This window comes from Ctenocephalides felis, unplaced genomic scaffold, assembly GCF_003426905.1.
Source record: "Ctenocephalides felis isolate EL2017-DRISC unplaced genomic scaffold, ASM342690v1 CF-g0.4_SCAFFOLD_00845, whole genome shotgun sequence".
NCBI lineage: Eukaryota > Metazoa > Arthropoda > Insecta > Siphonaptera > Pulicidae > Ctenocephalides > Ctenocephalides felis.
The window spans coordinates 47,259,891-47,278,275 of NW_020536999.1; the positions used below are offsets into that span (position 1 = coordinate 47,259,891).

General features: G+C 28.1%; 1 protein-coding gene and 1 pseudogene across 7 annotated transcripts in view; one reads left to right on the forward strand and one right to left on the reverse strand.

Moving 5' to 3' along the window:
• LOC113377202 (ran-binding protein 9) overlaps positions 1 to 18,385 on the forward strand; it is a 92,211-nt gene that overhangs the window by 35,061 nt on the left and 38,765 nt on the right. The window lies entirely within an intron of this gene.
• LOC113377239 lies at positions 7,191 to 8,313 on the reverse strand (annotated as a pseudogene). Its single transcript, XR_003367097.1, has one exon. The product of XR_003367097.1 is annotated as an ATP synthase subunit a-like (transcript).

The following is an 18,385-nucleotide window of genomic DNA, read 5'->3' on the forward strand; positions in this document are numbered from 1 at the left end:
TAAATGGAAACATGAATGCAAATCTGTATCAAACACAAATGCTAATATAAATGCGAAGCAAATTTATAAACACAGACGCAAACGCAGATGAAAAGGAGTATAAAAACGCCAAATACCGCTGTAAGGGCGAACTCAAAAACAAATGTAACAGTAAAAGCAAATGCAAATGCGCGTTAACGCAAACGTAAATGCAATTATAAATGCAAACGCATGTATAAAGCAAGTGCAAAGCAAATGCAAATGTGCAAGCGCAAACGCGAATTGTAAAGGAGAACGCAAGCCCAAATGCAAATGTAGATGCAAAAGCGACTGCAAATGTAAATGCAAATTTCAAACGCAAACGCGGATGTAAATCCGCAAACGCAAAGCAAGCGCAATTGCGAATGCAGATGTAAATGCAAACGTAAGTGCGAGCGCATTCGCGAATGCAAATTTAAATGCTAACGCAGACGAAAACGCAAATGCAAGCACAAATGCGAAAGCACCTGTAAATGCTTACGCAAATGCAAATGTGAATCCAAACGCAAATGAAAATACAAATTGCAACCAACAGCAAACGCTGTTGCCCATGCAAACGCAAACGCGAACGCAAACGCGAACGCAAACGCAAACGCCATATAAATGAAAGGCCAATGAATGTGTAAATGCAATCGCGAATGCAGATTGCTATAAAATAAAGACTAGCAGTCGGAGGGGTCTAAAAATTCAGTGGCGATTATTAAAGTCATAATGTATGTACTTTTGAATATAAGTCGAATCAGAGCAACTTCAATTTTTGGCCCAAAATTTTTCCCCATTGCGAGAACTGTCAATTTTGTCAGATAGCTATAGAATAAATATTAGTAGTCGGAGAGGTTTAAAAATTCAGTTTCGATTTACTAAGGTCATAATATATGTTTTTTTTCAATATAAGTCGAATCAGAGCAACTTCGATTTTTCGCCGAAAAATTATCCAATCTTTTTTATAAGATTTTTTCCCAAAATATTTTCCAAAAATGTTTTCCAGAAAAATTTTTACAAAAGAAGTTTTTCCCCAAAATTTTTTTTCACAAAATTTGAAATATTTTCAATGGCCCCCCTTTGCGAGAATTCTCGATTTTGTCAGACTGCTATAAAATAAAAACTAGTTGTCAAAGGGGTCTAAAAATTCAGTGGCGATTTATTAAAGTCATAATATATGTACTTTTTGAAATAAGGCGAATCAGAGCAACTTCGATTCTTACCAGAAAAAATTTCCATTGGGAGAATTGTCGATTTTGTCAGATGCTTTAATGAAAACTAGTAGTCAAAGGGGTCTAAAAATTCCAATTTCACAATTTTTTCCAAAATTTTTTCCTCAACATTTTTCCAATAAATTTTTTTCAGAGAAAGTTTTACGAAAAATTTTCCCCAAAAAATTTTTTTACAAGATTTTACAAATAATTTTTTTTCCAATTTTTTTTTCACAAAATTTTTTCCCCAAAATTTTTTCCAAAAAAATTTTTTCAAAGAATGTTTTAGGCATGATCCCCCATTGCAATTTCTTCGAAAAACTTATTTTAATATGTTCTTTTTGAATATAAGTCCCTTTTGACTACTGGTTTTTATTTTATAGCAATCTGACAAATCGACAATTCTTGCAATAGGGACCATTGCAATTTTTTCGGGGTTAAAAATCGAAGTTGCTCTGATTCGACTTATATTCAAAAAGTACATATATTATGCCTTTAATAAATCGCCTCTGAATTTTAAGACCCCTCCGACTACTAGTTTTATTTTATAGCAATCTGACAAAATCGAGAATTCTCGCAATGAGGGACCATTGGAAAATTTTCGGCCTAAAATCGGAGTTGCTCTTATTCGACATATATTCAATAAGTACATATATTTTACAAATAAATTTTACAAGTAAATTTTTTTTTGCAAGATTTTTTCGAAAAAATTTTTTTTCACAATTTTTTTCCCAATTGTTTTTTCACAAAATTTTTTCCAAAAAATTTTTTTTCCAAAATTTTTCCAAAAAAAATTGGAATTTTTTTTTCTAAAAATTTTTTCCCCAAAGTTTTGTGAAAAAAAAAATTTCGAAAACATTTTGAGAAAAACATTCATTAGAAAATTTTTTTGAAAAAATTTTTTTGGAAAAAAAATTTCCCATGGTTTTCTTGTGAGATTGCTATAAAATAAAACCAGAGGTCGGAGGGGTCTAAAAATTCTTTGGCGATTTATTAAAGTCATAATCTATGTACTTTTTGAATATAAGTCGAATCAGAACAAATATTTTTCAAATTCAAAATGTTTTCTAAAATATTTATTCGAAAAAAATTTTTTTTCCCAAATTTGAAGTGGAAAGATTTTCCGAAAAAATTTTTATCACAAAATTTTTTCTCCAAAATTTTTCCAAAAAATTTTTTTCCCAAAATTTTTACCAAAAAAATTTTTACAAAGAATGTTGTACCAAAATTTTTTCAAATTCCAAAATTTTCCGGGTAAAAATCTTGTGAAAGAAAATTTTTCGAAAAAAATTTGGGGAAAACATTCTTTGGAAAAAATATTGGAAAAGAAAATTTTGCGAAAAAAAAAATTCGAAAAATTCTGGGAAAAAAACATTCTTTGGAAAAATTTTTTTTGGGAAAAATTTTGGTGAGGAAAAATTTTTGGGAAAAGTTTTCGGAAAATAATTTTGTAAAAAAAAAATTGGGAAAAAAAAATTTTCGAAAAAATCTTGTAAAAAAAATTTACTTGTAAAATTCATTTGTAAAAATATATGTACTTATTGAATATATGTCGAATAAGAGCAACTCCGATTTTAGGCCGAAAAATTTTCCAAAGGTCCCCCATTGCGAGAATTGTCGTTTTTGTCAGATTTGCCATAAAATAAAAACTAGTTGTCTGGGGGGTCTAACAATTCTGTGGCGATTTATTAAAGTCATAATATATGCACTTTTGAATATAAGTCGAATCAGGGCAACATCAATTTTTGGTCGAAAATTTTTCAAATGGTCCCTATGCGAGAACTGTCGATTTTGTCAGGGCCCATTAGAAAAATTTTCTGTAAAATAAAAAACTAGTAGTCAGAGGTGTCTAAAAATTCGAATTCCAAATATTTTTGCAAAAAATCTTTTATTCCAAGACTATTTCCCAGAAATTTTCTCCAAAAAATTTTTTTACAGGATTTTTTCGAAAAAAAAAATTTTCCCAATTTTCTCAAAATTTTTCCCAAAATTTTTACCAAAAAAATTTTTACAAAGAATGTTTATACCAAAAATTTTTTTCAAATTCCAAAATTTTCCGGGTAAAAATCTTGTGAAAAAAAATTTTTCGAAAAAATTTTGGGGGAACATTCTTTGAAAAAATATTGGAAAAGAAAATTCTGCGAAAAAAAAATACGAAAAAATTCTGGGAAAAACATTCTTTGGAAAAATTTTTTTTGGGAAAAATTTTGGTGAGAAAAAATTTTTGGGAAAAATTTTCGGAAAATAATTTTGTAAAAAAAATTGGGAAAAAAAAATTTTCGAAAAAATCTTGTAAAAAGAATTTACTTGTAAAATTCATTTGTAAAAATAAATGTACTTATTGAATATATGTCGAATAAGAGCAACTCCGATTTTAGGCCGAAAAATTTTCCAAAGGTCCCCCATGCGAGAATTGTCGTTTTTGTCAGATTGCCATAAAATATAAACTAGTTGTCGGGGGGGTCTAACAATTCAGTGGCGATTTATTAAAGTCATATTATATGCACTTTTGAATATAATTCGAATCAGAGCAACTTCAATTTTTGGTCGAAAATTTTTCCAATGGTCCCCTATGCGAGAACTGTCGATTTGTCAGGGCCCATTAGAAAAATTTTCTGTAAATAAAAATAGTAGTCAGAGGGGTCTAAAAATTCGAATTCCAAATATTTTTGCAAAAAAATCTTTTATTCCAAGACTATTTCCTAGAAATTTTCTCCAAAAAATTTTTTTACAGGATTTTTTCGAAAAAAAAAAATTGTTCCCAATTTTTTTTCCCATATTTTTTTCCAAAAATTTTTTTCCCAAAATTTTCCCAATTTTTTGTCACAAAATTTTTTCAAAGATTTTTTTCTAGGATTTTTTCGAAAAAAATTTTTTCCCAAAAATTTTCCAATTTTTTTCACAAAATTTTTTTCAAAAAAAATTTCACAAAGAATTTTTTCCCCAAAATATTTCGAAAAATTTTTTTACCCCAAATTTTTTACAAGATCCCACATTGCAATTTTTTCAAAAAATTTATTATTATATATACCTTTTGAATATAAGTGGTATAATAGCATTTCGATTTTAGAGGCCGAAAAAATTCGGCCATTGCGAGAATTGTCGTCTTTTCAGGATTGCTATAAAATAAAAAAAACTAGTAGTCGGAGGGCTCTAACAATTCAGTGGCAATTTATTAAAGTCTATTATAGCTAAAGTCTAGTATAGCAATAGCAATCTGACAAAATCGACAATTCTCGCAAATGGGGGACCATTGGAAATTTTTCGGGTAAAAATCTAAGTTGCTCTGATTCGACTTATATTCCAAAAGTACATATGTTATGACTTCAATAAATCGCCACTGTTTTTTTAGACCCCTCCGACTACTAGTTTTTATTTTATAGCAATCTGACAAAGTCGACATTTCTCAAAATCTGTTTGGAAATTTAGAACAAAATTTGAGGAAAAATCTTGGAAAAATGATTTTTTAATTAATTATTAATTAATTGTTTTAATTAACCATTATATTAATTAATTATTTTTAGTTAATTATTTTAATAACGATTTTACCCTTATAATATATATTCTGCTCCCTACTATATATATAATATATATATGATATTATGTAATTTTTTATACATAAATTAATTATGTATTATATCCCCTACAACTAATTATTTTATAAAACGGTTTTACCCTTCAATAGAATCGTATTTCCTACTATATATAATTTATTATAAAATTAATCTACTACTATATCCATGTAATTAATTATTTAAATGACGATTTTATTTTTATAATACTATTATGTTCCCTACTATACAATTAATTTATTATAAAATTAATTATCTATCATTACCGTACAATTAATTACTTCAATAACGATTTTATTTTTATAATATATACATATTATATTCCATCTATATAATATAATTTACTATAAAATTAATTGTCTATTGTCATAAATAAATAAAATATATACATTCATGTATATATATATAATGTATATATATATACATATATACATACATATATATATATATATATACATACATGCATATATATATATATATATATATATATCATATATATATATATATATGTATATGTATTATATATAATAAAAACTTTTATATTATTATTAATTATTCCGGTTATTTAGTCAAATATAAACTATTTAATAACCATAAATCGTTGTCGGTAAACTTAATGATTATATATTTTTATTTATAATAAAATATATTCATTCATTAATTATTAATTATATATTATTCTTTATTTTTTTTCCAGTAATTTATATTTTGTTTTTTTTCAATTATGTAATATATTTATATATAAAATTTAATTATTCCGTAAAATAATCTTTTTAATTACATATCAATATTTTTTGTGTATATTTTATATATATATTATATACAATAAAATATTCATATTTTATTAATTATTCCGGTTATTTAATTGTATATGAAGTATTTAATTGCCTACAAAATGTTGTCGTTAAACTTAATGATTTATATATATTTATTTACAATAGAATATTTCATTAATTATTATACTAATATTATTCATTCTTTATTTGTTTCCTAGTAAGTTATATTTATGTTGTTCAATTAATTAGTATATTTATATATAAAATTTAATTATTTTGTAAAATCATAATTTTAATTATATATAATAAATAATTATTTTAATAATTAAATTTGAGTCCAGTATAACACAAATTTCAATAAATGAAAAAAAAAATAATGTGCCTGAAAAAAAAGGATTGTTTTGATAGAAAAATTATGCAAAATTTACCTTCATTATATAAAATAGATTTAAACTATCCCTAAAAATATCAAAAATTTTTATGCTTCATACTTTTCTTTCTAAAAGTTTTAACTTTCAAACGTTTCGAAAAGTTCGGACTTTCTAAAACTAAATCCTTAGAATAAAACCCAGCTAAAAAAGGAAAAGCAACAAATGCTAAATTAGCTAATCTAATAATTCTACCTAAGTAGTACCTTTTGAGTAGTTTATTTATTGATTTTATATTTTTATTAATTTGGCTTATATATATAGTATAACATTAAAGCTGTTATGAAGAATTTCTTTTTCTTTAAATATATTTATGAAAAGAGGTTTTTATTCTTGCATCGAACGTGTAATGTTTTAGTCAAACTATATAAATAAAAATATTAATTATAATTAATCACTATAATTAAGTTAGAAGCTAAATATTGAATATTTCTAATTGGAACATAATTCAATAGTATCATTAACAGTAATATATCTCTAATTTTGTTTCAATTAATAAATAAGGATGAATATACCAATTGATAGGTCGAAACTGTTTGCATTATTGCTTCTTATTTAAGATTGTTAATGTTAATTATAAAAATGTTATAATTAACTATAATCCTAATTTCATTTTAATATTCCTTGATTTCATTCATGAAATAACCCAAAGATATAATTAAAATAAACAAAATACTTGTTGATATTCAATAAAGTTTTATAGAAATTGAATATAAATTAATTATAGGAAGATGTAAAGCAATTTCAATATCGAAAATAAGAAGATAAGCGCATGTAGGATCAAAACCACATTCAAATGGAGAATTTTTTTCTAAATCATAATTTGATTTTATAGAAATTAAGGAAGAAAATAATATAATAATTATACATAATAAAAAAATAATTAATCTTCAAATAATAATAAAATAAATTATTTTTACTAAAAATTAGACCTTGTAATTGGAAGTTACATATACTTATATACTATAAAAATTTATCTACCTCATCAATGATCTTAGTCGAAGTAAACAAATTAGAAGAAAAAAGTTCCCATTAAAGCATGAAGACCGTGAAATCCTGTTGCTATAAAAAAAAGGATACAAAATTGAATCTGCAATAGAAAAAGGAGCTTCTAAATATTCATATCATTGAAGTATAGAAAAATAAATTCCTAAAATAATTGTAATAAATAAACTTTTTATTGTTTCTGAGTGATTTTTTTCTAGTAATGAATGATGAGCTCATGTAATTGAAATTCCTGAAGATAATAAAATTGCTGTATTTAATAGAGGGATTTGAAAAGGATTAAATATTTTAATATTTAAAGGTGGTCAAATTATTCCTAATTCAATAGAAGGTGATAATCTTCTATGAAAATATGCTCAGAAGAAAGAAAAAAAGAATAAAATTTCTGAAATAATAAATAAAATTATTCCGATTCGTAATCCTTTAGAAACTATTAAACTATGAAGACCTTGGAATGATCCTTCTCGACTAATATCTCGTCATCATTGAAATATAGTTAATAAGGTAATTATTATTCCTAATAATATTAATGTATAATTAAATTGATGAAATCATATAATTATACCTAATGTTAAACTTAAAGTTCCTAAAGCTCCAGTTAAAGGTCAAGGACTATAATCAACTAAATGAAATGGATGATTTTGTGACATTAGTAAATTTCTCTAGAATAAAGAGTTCTTAAAACAGCAAATACATAAGATTGAATAATAGATACAGCAATTTCTAAAATTAATAAAATTAATTGAGAGAAAATTAAAATTCAAATTAATCATATAGATAGAGAGTTTCCTGTATTGCCAAGTAAAGTTAGAATTAAATGTCCAGCAATTATATTTGCTGAGAGTCGGATGGCTAATGTACCAGGTCGAATAATATTTCTAATTGTTTCAATACAAACTATAAAAGGTATTAAAATTATTGGAGTTCCTTGAGGCACTAGATGACTAAATATATGATTATAATTATTAATTCATCCTAATAATATAAATCTTAATCATAAAGGAAGTCTTAATCTTAAAGTTAAAGTTAAATGACTAGTTCTTGTAAAAATATAATTAAATAAACCTAAAAAATTATTAAATAAAATAAATGAAAATAATCTAATAAATATAAAAGTCCTTCCTATAGGATTAAATTTTATAAGTAATTTAAATTCATTATGAAGTGTTATAATAATTTTTAATCAAATTATATTGTATCGGGACGGAATTATTCAAAATATATTTGGAATAAATAATAGTCCTAATATAGTTCTAATTCAATTTAAAGATAAATTATTTGAGTTTATAGGATCAAAAATAGAAAATAAATTAGTTATCATTTTCAGATAAAAATATTATTATTAAGGTAATTTTTCTTTAATAATTTAAGATTTCTATATTTTACTATAAAAAAGTTTTTAATTATAAATAAAATAAAAATAATAATAAAGTAAATAAATAAAATTAATCATAATATTGGTATTATTTGTGGCAATAAAGATTATCTTTTGATAATTTTAGTATGACATTCTAATGTTATTTAATTTAACTAAATCTTTCATAAGAAGTATTTGCTATAATACTATAAAATGGTTTAAGAGACCAATACTTGCTTTCAGTCATCTTATGAATTAGATGAAATTCATTTAATAAATGAATTAATTAAAATTCTTTCAATTACAATAGGTATAAATCTATGATTTGCTCCACAAATTTCTGAACATTGTCCAAAATATAATCCTGGTCGATTTATTATAAAATTTGATTGGTTTAAACGTCCAGGAGTAGCATCAATTTTAATTCCAAGAGAGGGAATAGTTCATGAATGAAGAACATCGGTAGCAGTAATTAAAATACGAATTTGTGAATTAATAGGTAAGATAATTCGATTATCAACATCTAATAAACGAAATGAATTTAAATTTAATTCATTAGATGGAATTATATATGAAATCAAAAGAAATATTATTAAAATCAGTATATTCATAACTTCAATATCATTGATGACCAATTGCTTTTAAAGAAATTAAAGGCCTATTTGAATCATCTAATAAATATAAAAGTCGAAGAGAAGGTAAAGCAATAAAAATTAATATAAATGCAGGTAGAATTGTTCAAATAATTTCAATATTTTGTCTTTCAAGTAAATAACGATTATATAATTTATTATAAAATAAAGATCTTATAATATATCCTACTAAAATTGTAATTAATAAAATAATTAATATTGAATGATTATGAAAAAATATTAATTGTTCTATTAAAGGTGAGTTTCTATTTTGTAAATTAAAATTTATTCAAGTATTCATTTCTAAAAAAAGTTATACTTTATTTTTGGGGTTTAAATCCATTGCACTAATCTGCCATATTAGATAAATTGAATTTAAAATTGGTAATTCAGAATATCTATGTTCTAAAGGAGGAGATAATTGAAATCATTCAATTGATGAATTTATATTAATTGGAAATAATCTGATTCGATTTAAAATAAAAGATTCTCAAATTATATAAATAAATAAAATAATTCTAAATAATGAAATAAATCTTCCTAAAGAAGATAAGATATTTCAAGAAGTAAATCTATCTGGGTAATCAGAATAACGACGAGGCATTCCTCCTAAACCTAAAAAATGTTGGGGGAAAAATGTTAAATTTACTCCAATAAATATTATAATAAATTGAGTTTTTAAAAAAATAGGATTTATTGTTAATCCAGTAAACAATGGAAATCAATGAACAAATCCAGCTATAATTGCAAATACTGCCCCTATTGATAATACATAATGAAAATGAGCTACAACATAATATGTATCATGTAAAATAATATCTAATGATGAATTAGCTAAAATAATTCCAGTTAATCCTCCAATTGTAAATAAAAAAATAAATCCTAATCTTTCAAATAATGAGCGGCTATATATAAATTTATATCCATGAAGAGTAGTAAGTCAACTAAAAATTTTAATTCCTGTAGGAATAGCAATAATTATAGTAGCCGAAGTAAAGTAGGCACGAGTATCAACATCTATTCCTACAGTAAATATATGATGAGCTCATACAATAAAACCTAATAATCCAATAGCTAATATAGCATAAATTATTCCTAAAGTTCCAAAAGTTTCAATTTTTCCTGATTCTTGAGAAATAATATGTGAAATTATTCCAAATCCAGGTAAAATTAAAATATAAACTTCAGGATGTCCAAAGAATCAGAATAAATGTTGGTATAAAATTGGGTCTCCTCCACCAGAAGGGTCAAAGAATGATGTATTAAAATTTCGATCTGTTAATAATATTGTAATAGCCCCTGCTAATACCTTCTTGGGCTTGCATACAGATTTGCATTTGTGTCTTGTGTTTTCCCTACATTAACATTTGCCATTGCATTTGTGTTTGCATTTGCGTTCTCATCTACGTTAGCATTTGCGTTTACGTTGGCACCTATGTTTGTATTTTTGCTTGCAATCACATTAGAATTTGCATTAGCCTTCTATTATGCATTTTTCATTTGAGTCCATAATTAAGTTTATATTAAAACTCGCGGTTGCAAGTGCGTTTGCATTTACATATGCGTTTGCGTTTGTATTTGTACTTGCGTTTGCATGTGCATTTGCGTTTATGCTTGCATTTACGTTTGCGTCTACATTTGCATTTGGATTTGCGTTTTTCTTTACATTCACAATTGCGTTTGCACTTGCGTCTGCATATGCTTGTGCATTTATATTTGCATATGCGTTTGCATTTGCATTCGCGTTTGCGTTACTTCTACGTTTGCATTTGTGCTTGCACTTACATCGACATTTGCATTTGTATTTGCATTTTTATATACGCTTGCATCGACATTCATATTCGCATATGCTTTTACATTTGCATTTAAGTTTTTGCATATGCGTTTCCATTTACTTCTCGTTTACATTCGCATTTGCATTTGCGATACACAGTTGCATTTGTGTTTGCATTTAAATCTGCGTTTGCATCTATATTTGTAGGTGCAATCATATTAGCCTTTGATTTTGCTCTCATCAACGCGATTGCACATATATACGCATTTGATTTTGGCATATTATGTATTGGCGTTTGCGTTTGCATATACAATTGCACTTACGTTTGTTTCGCATTTACCTTTGCATTTGCATTTTTAGTATAACTATGTTCTAAGGGATTTGATAATTGAAATCATTCAATTGATGAATTTATATTAATTGGGAATAATCTGATTCGATTTAAAATAAAAGATTCTCAAATTATATAGACAAATAAAATAATTTTAAATAATGAGATAAATCTTCCTAAAGAAAAGAGTATATTTCAAGAAGTAAATCTACCTTGATAATCAAAATAACGACGAGGCATTTCGCCTAAACCTAAAAATGTCGAGGAAAAATGTTAAACTAACCCCAATAAATATTATAAAAAATTGATTTTTTAAAGGAATAGGATTCATCGTTAAACCAAAATAATGGAAATCAATGAATAAATCAAGCTATAATAGCAAATACTGCTCCTATTGACACAAACACATAGTGAAAATGAGCTACCACATAATATGTATCCTGTAAAATAATATCTAAAGATAAATTAGCTAAAATAATTCCAGTTAATCCTCCAATAGTAAATAAAGAAATAAATCCTAATCTTTCAAATAATGAGCGGCTATATATAAATTTATATCCATGAAGAGTAGTAAGTCAACTAAAAATTTTAATTCCTGTAGGAATAGCAATAATTATAGTAGCCGAAGTAAAGTAGGCACGAGTATCAACATCTATTCCTACAGTAAATATATGATGAGCTCATACAATAAAACCTAATAATCCAATAGCTAATATAGCATAAATTATTCCTAAAGTTCCAAAAGTTTCAATTTTTCCTGATTCTTGAGAAATAATATGTGAAATTATTCCAAATCCAGGTAAAATTAAAATATAAACTTCAGGATGTCCAAAGAATCAGAATAAATGTTGGTATAAAATTGGGTCTCCTCCACCAGAAGGGTCAAAGAATGATGTATTAAAATTTCGATCTGTTAATAATATAGTAATAGCTCCTGATAATACCTTCTTGGGCTTGCATACAGATTTGCATTTGTGTCTTGTGTTTTCCCTACATTAACATTTGCCATTGCATTTGTGTTTGCATTTGCGTTCTCATCTACGTTAGCATTTGCGTTTACGTTGGCACCTATGTTTGTATTTTTGCTTGCAATCACATTAGAATTTGCATTAGCCTTCTATTATGCATTTTTCATTTGAGTCCATAATTAAGTTTATATTAAAACTCGCGGTTGCAAGTGCGTTTGCATTTACATATGCGTTTGCGTTTGTATTTGTACTTGCGTTTGCATGTGCATTTGCGTTTATGCTTGCATTTACGTTTGCGTCTACATTTGCATTTGGATTTGCGTTTTTCTTTACATTCACAATTGCGTTTGCACTTGCGTCTGCATATGCTTGTGCATTTATATTTGCATATGCGTTTGCATTTGCATTCGCGTTTGCGTTACTTCTACGTTTGCATTTGTGCTTGCACTTACATCGACATTTGCATTTGTATTTGCATTTTTATATACGCTTGCATCGACATTCATATTCGCATATGCTTTTACATTTGCATTTAAGTTTTTGCATATGCGTTTCCATTTACTTCTCGTTTACATTCGCATTTGCATTTGCGATACACAGTTGCATTTGTGTTTGCATTTAAATCTGCGTTTGCATCTATATTTGTAGGTGCAATCATATTAGCCTTTGATTTTGCTCTCATCAACGCGATTGCACATATATACGCATTTGATTTGGCATATTATGTATTGGCGTTTGCGTTTGCATATACAATTGCACTTACGTTTGCTTTCGCATTTACCTTTGCATTTGCATTTTTAGTATAACTATGTTCTAAGGGATTTGATAATTGAAATCATTCAATTGATGAATTTATATTAATTGGAAATAATCTGATTCGATTTAAAATAAAAGATTCTCAAATTATATAAATAAATAAAATAATTCTAAATAATGAAATAAATCTTCCTAAAGAAGATAAGATATTTCAAGAAGTAAATCTATCTGGGTAATCAGAATAACGACGAGGTATCCCTCCTAAACCTAAAAAATGTTGGGGGAAAAATGTTAAATATACTCCAATAAATATTATAATAAATTGATTTTTTAAAGGAATAGGATTCATCGTTAAACCAATAAATAATGGAAATCAATGAATAAATCAAGCTATAATAGCAAATACTGCTCCTATTGACACAAACACATAGTGAAAATGAGCTACCACATAATATGTATCCTGTAAAATAATATCTAAAGACAAATTAGCTAAAATAATTCCAGTTAATCCTCCAATAGTAAATAAAGAAATAAATCCTAATCTTTTAATTAATGAGGGGCTATATGTAAATTTATATCCATGAATAGTAGTAAGTCAACTAAAAATTTTAAATCCTGTAGAAATAGCAATAATTATGGTAGCAGAAGTAAAGTAGACACGATCTATTCCTACAGTAAATATACGATGGGCTCATACTATAAATCCTAATAATCCAATAGCTAATATAGCATGAATTATTCCTAAAGTTCCAAAAGTTTCAATTTTCCCGACTCTTGAATAATAATATGTGAGATTATCCCAAATCCGGGTAAAATTAAAAATAAATTCAGGGTGTCCAAAAAATTAGTATAAATGTTGGTATAAAATTTGGTCTCGTCCACCAGAAGGGTCAAAAAATGATTTATTAAAACTTCGATCCCTTAATAATATAGTAATAGCTCCTGCTAATACCTTCTTGGGTTTGCATACAGATTTGCATTTGTGTCTTGTGTTTTCCCTACATTAACATTTGCCATTGCATTTGTGTTTGCATTTGCGTTCTCATCTACGTTAGCATTTGCGTTTACGTTGGCACCTATGTTTGTATTTTTGCTTGCAATCACATTAGAATTTGCATTAGCCTTTTATTATGCATTTTTCATTTGAGTCCATAATTAAGTTTATATTAAAACTCGCGTTTGCAAGTGCGTTTGCATTTACATACGCGTTTGCGTTTGTATTTGTATTTGCGTTTGCATGTGCATTCGCGTTTATGCTTGCATTTACGTTTGCGTTTACATTTGCATTTGGGTTTGCGTTTTTCCTTACATTCACAATTGCGTTTGCACTTGCGTCTGCATATGCTTTTACATTTATATTTGCATATGCGTTTGCATTTGCATTCGCGTTTGCGTTACTTCTACGTTTGCATTTGTGCTTGCACTTACATCGACATTTGCATTTGTATTTGCATTTATATTTGCATTTTTATATACGCTTGCATCGACATTCATATTCGCATATGCTTTTACATTTGCGTTTAAGTTTTTGCATATGCGTTTCCATTTACTTCTCGTTTACACTCGCATTTGCATTTGCCATACACAGTTGCATTTGTGTTAGCATTTAAATCTGCTTTTGCATCTATATTTGTAGGTGCAATCATATTAGCCCTTGATTTTGCTCCCATCAACGCTATTGCATTTATATACGCATTTGATTTTGGCATATTATGTATTGGCGTTTGCGTTTGCGTATACATTTGCACTTACGTTTGCTTTCGCATTTACGTTTGCATTTGCATTTGCGCTTGCTTTGCTCTACGTCTGCTTGCGTTTGCATTTGCGTTTGCATTTATGTTAGCATTAGTGTTTGCATGCACTCTTGCAATTATATTCGCGTTTGCGTTTACATTTGCATTTGCGTTTTAACACCTGCATTTGTCTTTGCGATTGCATCTGCATTTGCATTTTCCATTACCCGAATGCAAAGCAAGCGCAAATGCGAATGTGGTTGCGAATATAAATATTTAAAGAGGAATCGAAATATAATTATATCATATAATAATACTTATCAATTTCAACATATAAGTTTTTTCAAGAAAAAGTATCGGAGCACAATTGCTTCAAACAATTGTAAATAAGCATTCAGGCAAATGTAAGTGCCAATCCATGCAAATGCGGATGTAAATCCAACTACAAACGAGAATGCAAATATAATAGCGAATATAAATGCAAAGGATAACGCAAATACAAAAGTGTTTGCCAACGCTGATGCAAACGCTAAAGCAAACGCAAATGCAAATGCAAACGCAAATGGAATTGCAAACGCAAATGCAGATGTAGATGCAAATGCACTTGCAAATGCTAAAGTAGATGAAAACGCAAATGCAAACACAAATGCAACGACAAATGTTAATCTAAATGTAAACGCAAATGTAAATGCAATTATAAACGCAAAGGCATCGCGAATTTGAACGCAGATTTGAAAGCAAACACAAATGCAAATGTGTATCACAAGTGCGTATGCAAATGCAAACGTAAATGCAAATGTAAAAACAAATGTAAAGACAAATGTAAAAGCGAATATGAATATCTATGCGAGCGTGTATGAAAACACAAACATAAATGCTAATACAAGCGCAACACAAACGCAAATGCAAATAAATGCAAAAGCACGTACAGACGCAAGTGCAAAGGCAAGTACAAATGTAGATACCAAAACCAATAAATATGTAAAGGTATATAATATGATTGCAAGGGCAAATACAAATATAGATGCGAACGCAAACGCAAATGCTAGCGTGGATGAAAACGCAAATGCAAAGACAAATACAATTCAAATGTGATTGCAAGCGCAAATGCAAATTTTGAATGCAATGCAAACGCAGAGGAGAACGCACAAGCAAATGTAAATGCACACATAAATAAATGCGAACGCAAATGCATATGCAAATGAAATTGCGATTGCAATTGCGCAATTGCAAAATGTACAAATGCAGGTGAAAATGCAAACGTATAATGAACGCAATATGAATGTATATGAAAACGTTAATGTGGATGTAAGTGTGATTTAAATATAACGTAAATACGAAAGCAAAAGCAAATGCATGTGCAAACGCAGACGCTAATGTAAATGGCAAAGGCAAAAGCATATATAAATGCAATCGCAAATGCAAATACGAACGTAAATGCGAAAACAAATGGAAACGTGGATGAAAACGCAAATGCTGATGTAAGTGCAAACACAATACAAAGCAAATGCTAAATTACAATGCCATTGTAAATGCAAACGAAAACGCAAAGTAAGTGCAAACGAATGCAAACGCACTTGCTGCTGCGAACTAAATCTCGAACGTAAATATAGATATAATAAGGAACTTAAATAAAAATAAAAATCAAATGCAAATGTGAATATGTGTGTAAACGCAAGCGTGTATAAAATTGCAAATTTGTATGCAAACACAAATGCTAAAACGCAAACGAAAATACAAGTGCTACTTTAAAATCGCTAATGCAAATACAAATACAAACGCAAACGACGATGTAAATGCAAACGTACTAGCAAACGCAAATTTTAATTCAAATGCGATATAAATAAAATTACGGATTCAAATAAAAATGAAAATGCTGAATCAAAGTATAAGGCAGGTTCTAACGTGATTGCAAACGCAAATACAAATACAAATGCAAATCGCGAACGAAAACACAACGTTAATGTAAATGTAAAACGCAAATGCAAATATGAATACAAAACGCACGGGCAAATGCGAGTTTGAACCCGACCGTAGATGTAAATTCAAACGTAATATAATATAATAAAGGACTCAAATAAAAATGCAAATGCAAATGTTGTTGTGGGTGCAAACACAAATTTAAATGTAACAGTGAACGCAAAATCAAATGCAAACGCGAGTGAACAAATGCAGGTGTAAATGGAAACATGAATGCAAATCTGTATGCAAACACAAATGCTAATGTAATGCGAATGCAAATTTATAAACACAGACGCAAACGCAGATGAAAGGAGGATGAAAACGCAAATAACGATGTAAGGGCGAACTCAAAAACAAATGTAACAGTAAAAGCAAATGCAAATGCGAACGTGAACGCAAACGCATATGCAATTATAAATGCAAACGCATGTATAAAGCAAATGCAAATGCAAGCGCAAACGCGAATTGTAAAGGAGAACGCAGCCCAAATGCAAATGTAGATGCAAGAGCGACTGCAAATATAAATGCAAATTCAATGCAAACGCGGATGTAAATCCGAACGCAAACGCAAGCGCATTGCGAATATAACGCTAACGCAAATACAAATGCAAGCACAAATGCAGATGTAAATGCAAACGTAAGTGCGAGCGCATTCGCAAATGCAAATTTAAATGCTAACGCAGACGAAAACGCAAATGCAAACACAAATGCGAAAGCACCTGTAAATGCTAACGCAAATGCAAATGTGAATCCAAACGCAAATGTAAATACATATTGCAACCAACAGCAAACGCTGTTGCCCCTGCAAACGCGAACGCGAGCGCGAACGCAAGCGCCAATATAAATGCAAAGGCCAATGAATATGTAAATGCAATTGCAAATGCAGATTGCTATAAAATAAAGACTAGTAGTCGGAGGGGTCTAAAAATTCAGTAGCGATTTATTAAGTCATAATGTATGTACTTTTTGAATATAAGTCGAATCAGAGCAACTTCAATTTTTGGCCGAAAAATTTTCCCCCATTGCGAGAACTGTCCATTTTGTCAGATAGCTATAGAATAAGACATTGTAGTAGCAGAGGTTTAAAAATTCAGTTTCGATTTACTAAGGTCATAAAATATGTTTTTTTTTCAATATAAGTCGAATGGAATCGTAGTAAATTTTATCTAGTTTCCTCGCTATGTTATTAGTATTATATTATTTGTTTAGAATGAATAGAAACTTTGGGACATATTTTTGGTTTTTGTCAAATTACTCACAAATATCAGGGAAAAGCGCCCCTTTTCTGTTACATAGCGAGAAACTAGATAAAATTTACTACGAATCCATGCCAACAGTTATGTACACCCCCGATATAATGTTTCGAATGAAACGACTTTGAATTCGACCTTTTATTTGTTTAGAAATGAATAGAAAATTCGGGACATTTTTTTGGTTTTTGTCAAATTACTTACAATATCAGGGTCAGCACCACTTTTCTGTTACATAGCGAGAAACTAGAAAATTTACTACGATTCATGCCAACAGTTATATACACCACGATATAAAAAGTTTCGAATAAAACGACTTTGAATTCGACCTTTGTCAAATTACTCACAAATATCAGGGAAAAGCACCCCTTTTCTGTTACATACGCGAAACTAGATAAAATTTACTACGATTCCATGCCAACAGTTATATACACCACAATATAAAGTTTCAAATAAAACGACTTTGAATTCGACCTTTTATTTGTTTAGAAATGAAAAGAAAAATTTGGAACATTTTTTTGGTTTTTGTCAAATTACTCACAAATAATCAGGGGAAAGCACCTCCTTTCTGTTACATAGCGAGAAGACTAGATAAAATTTACTACGATTCCATGCCAACAGTTATGTACA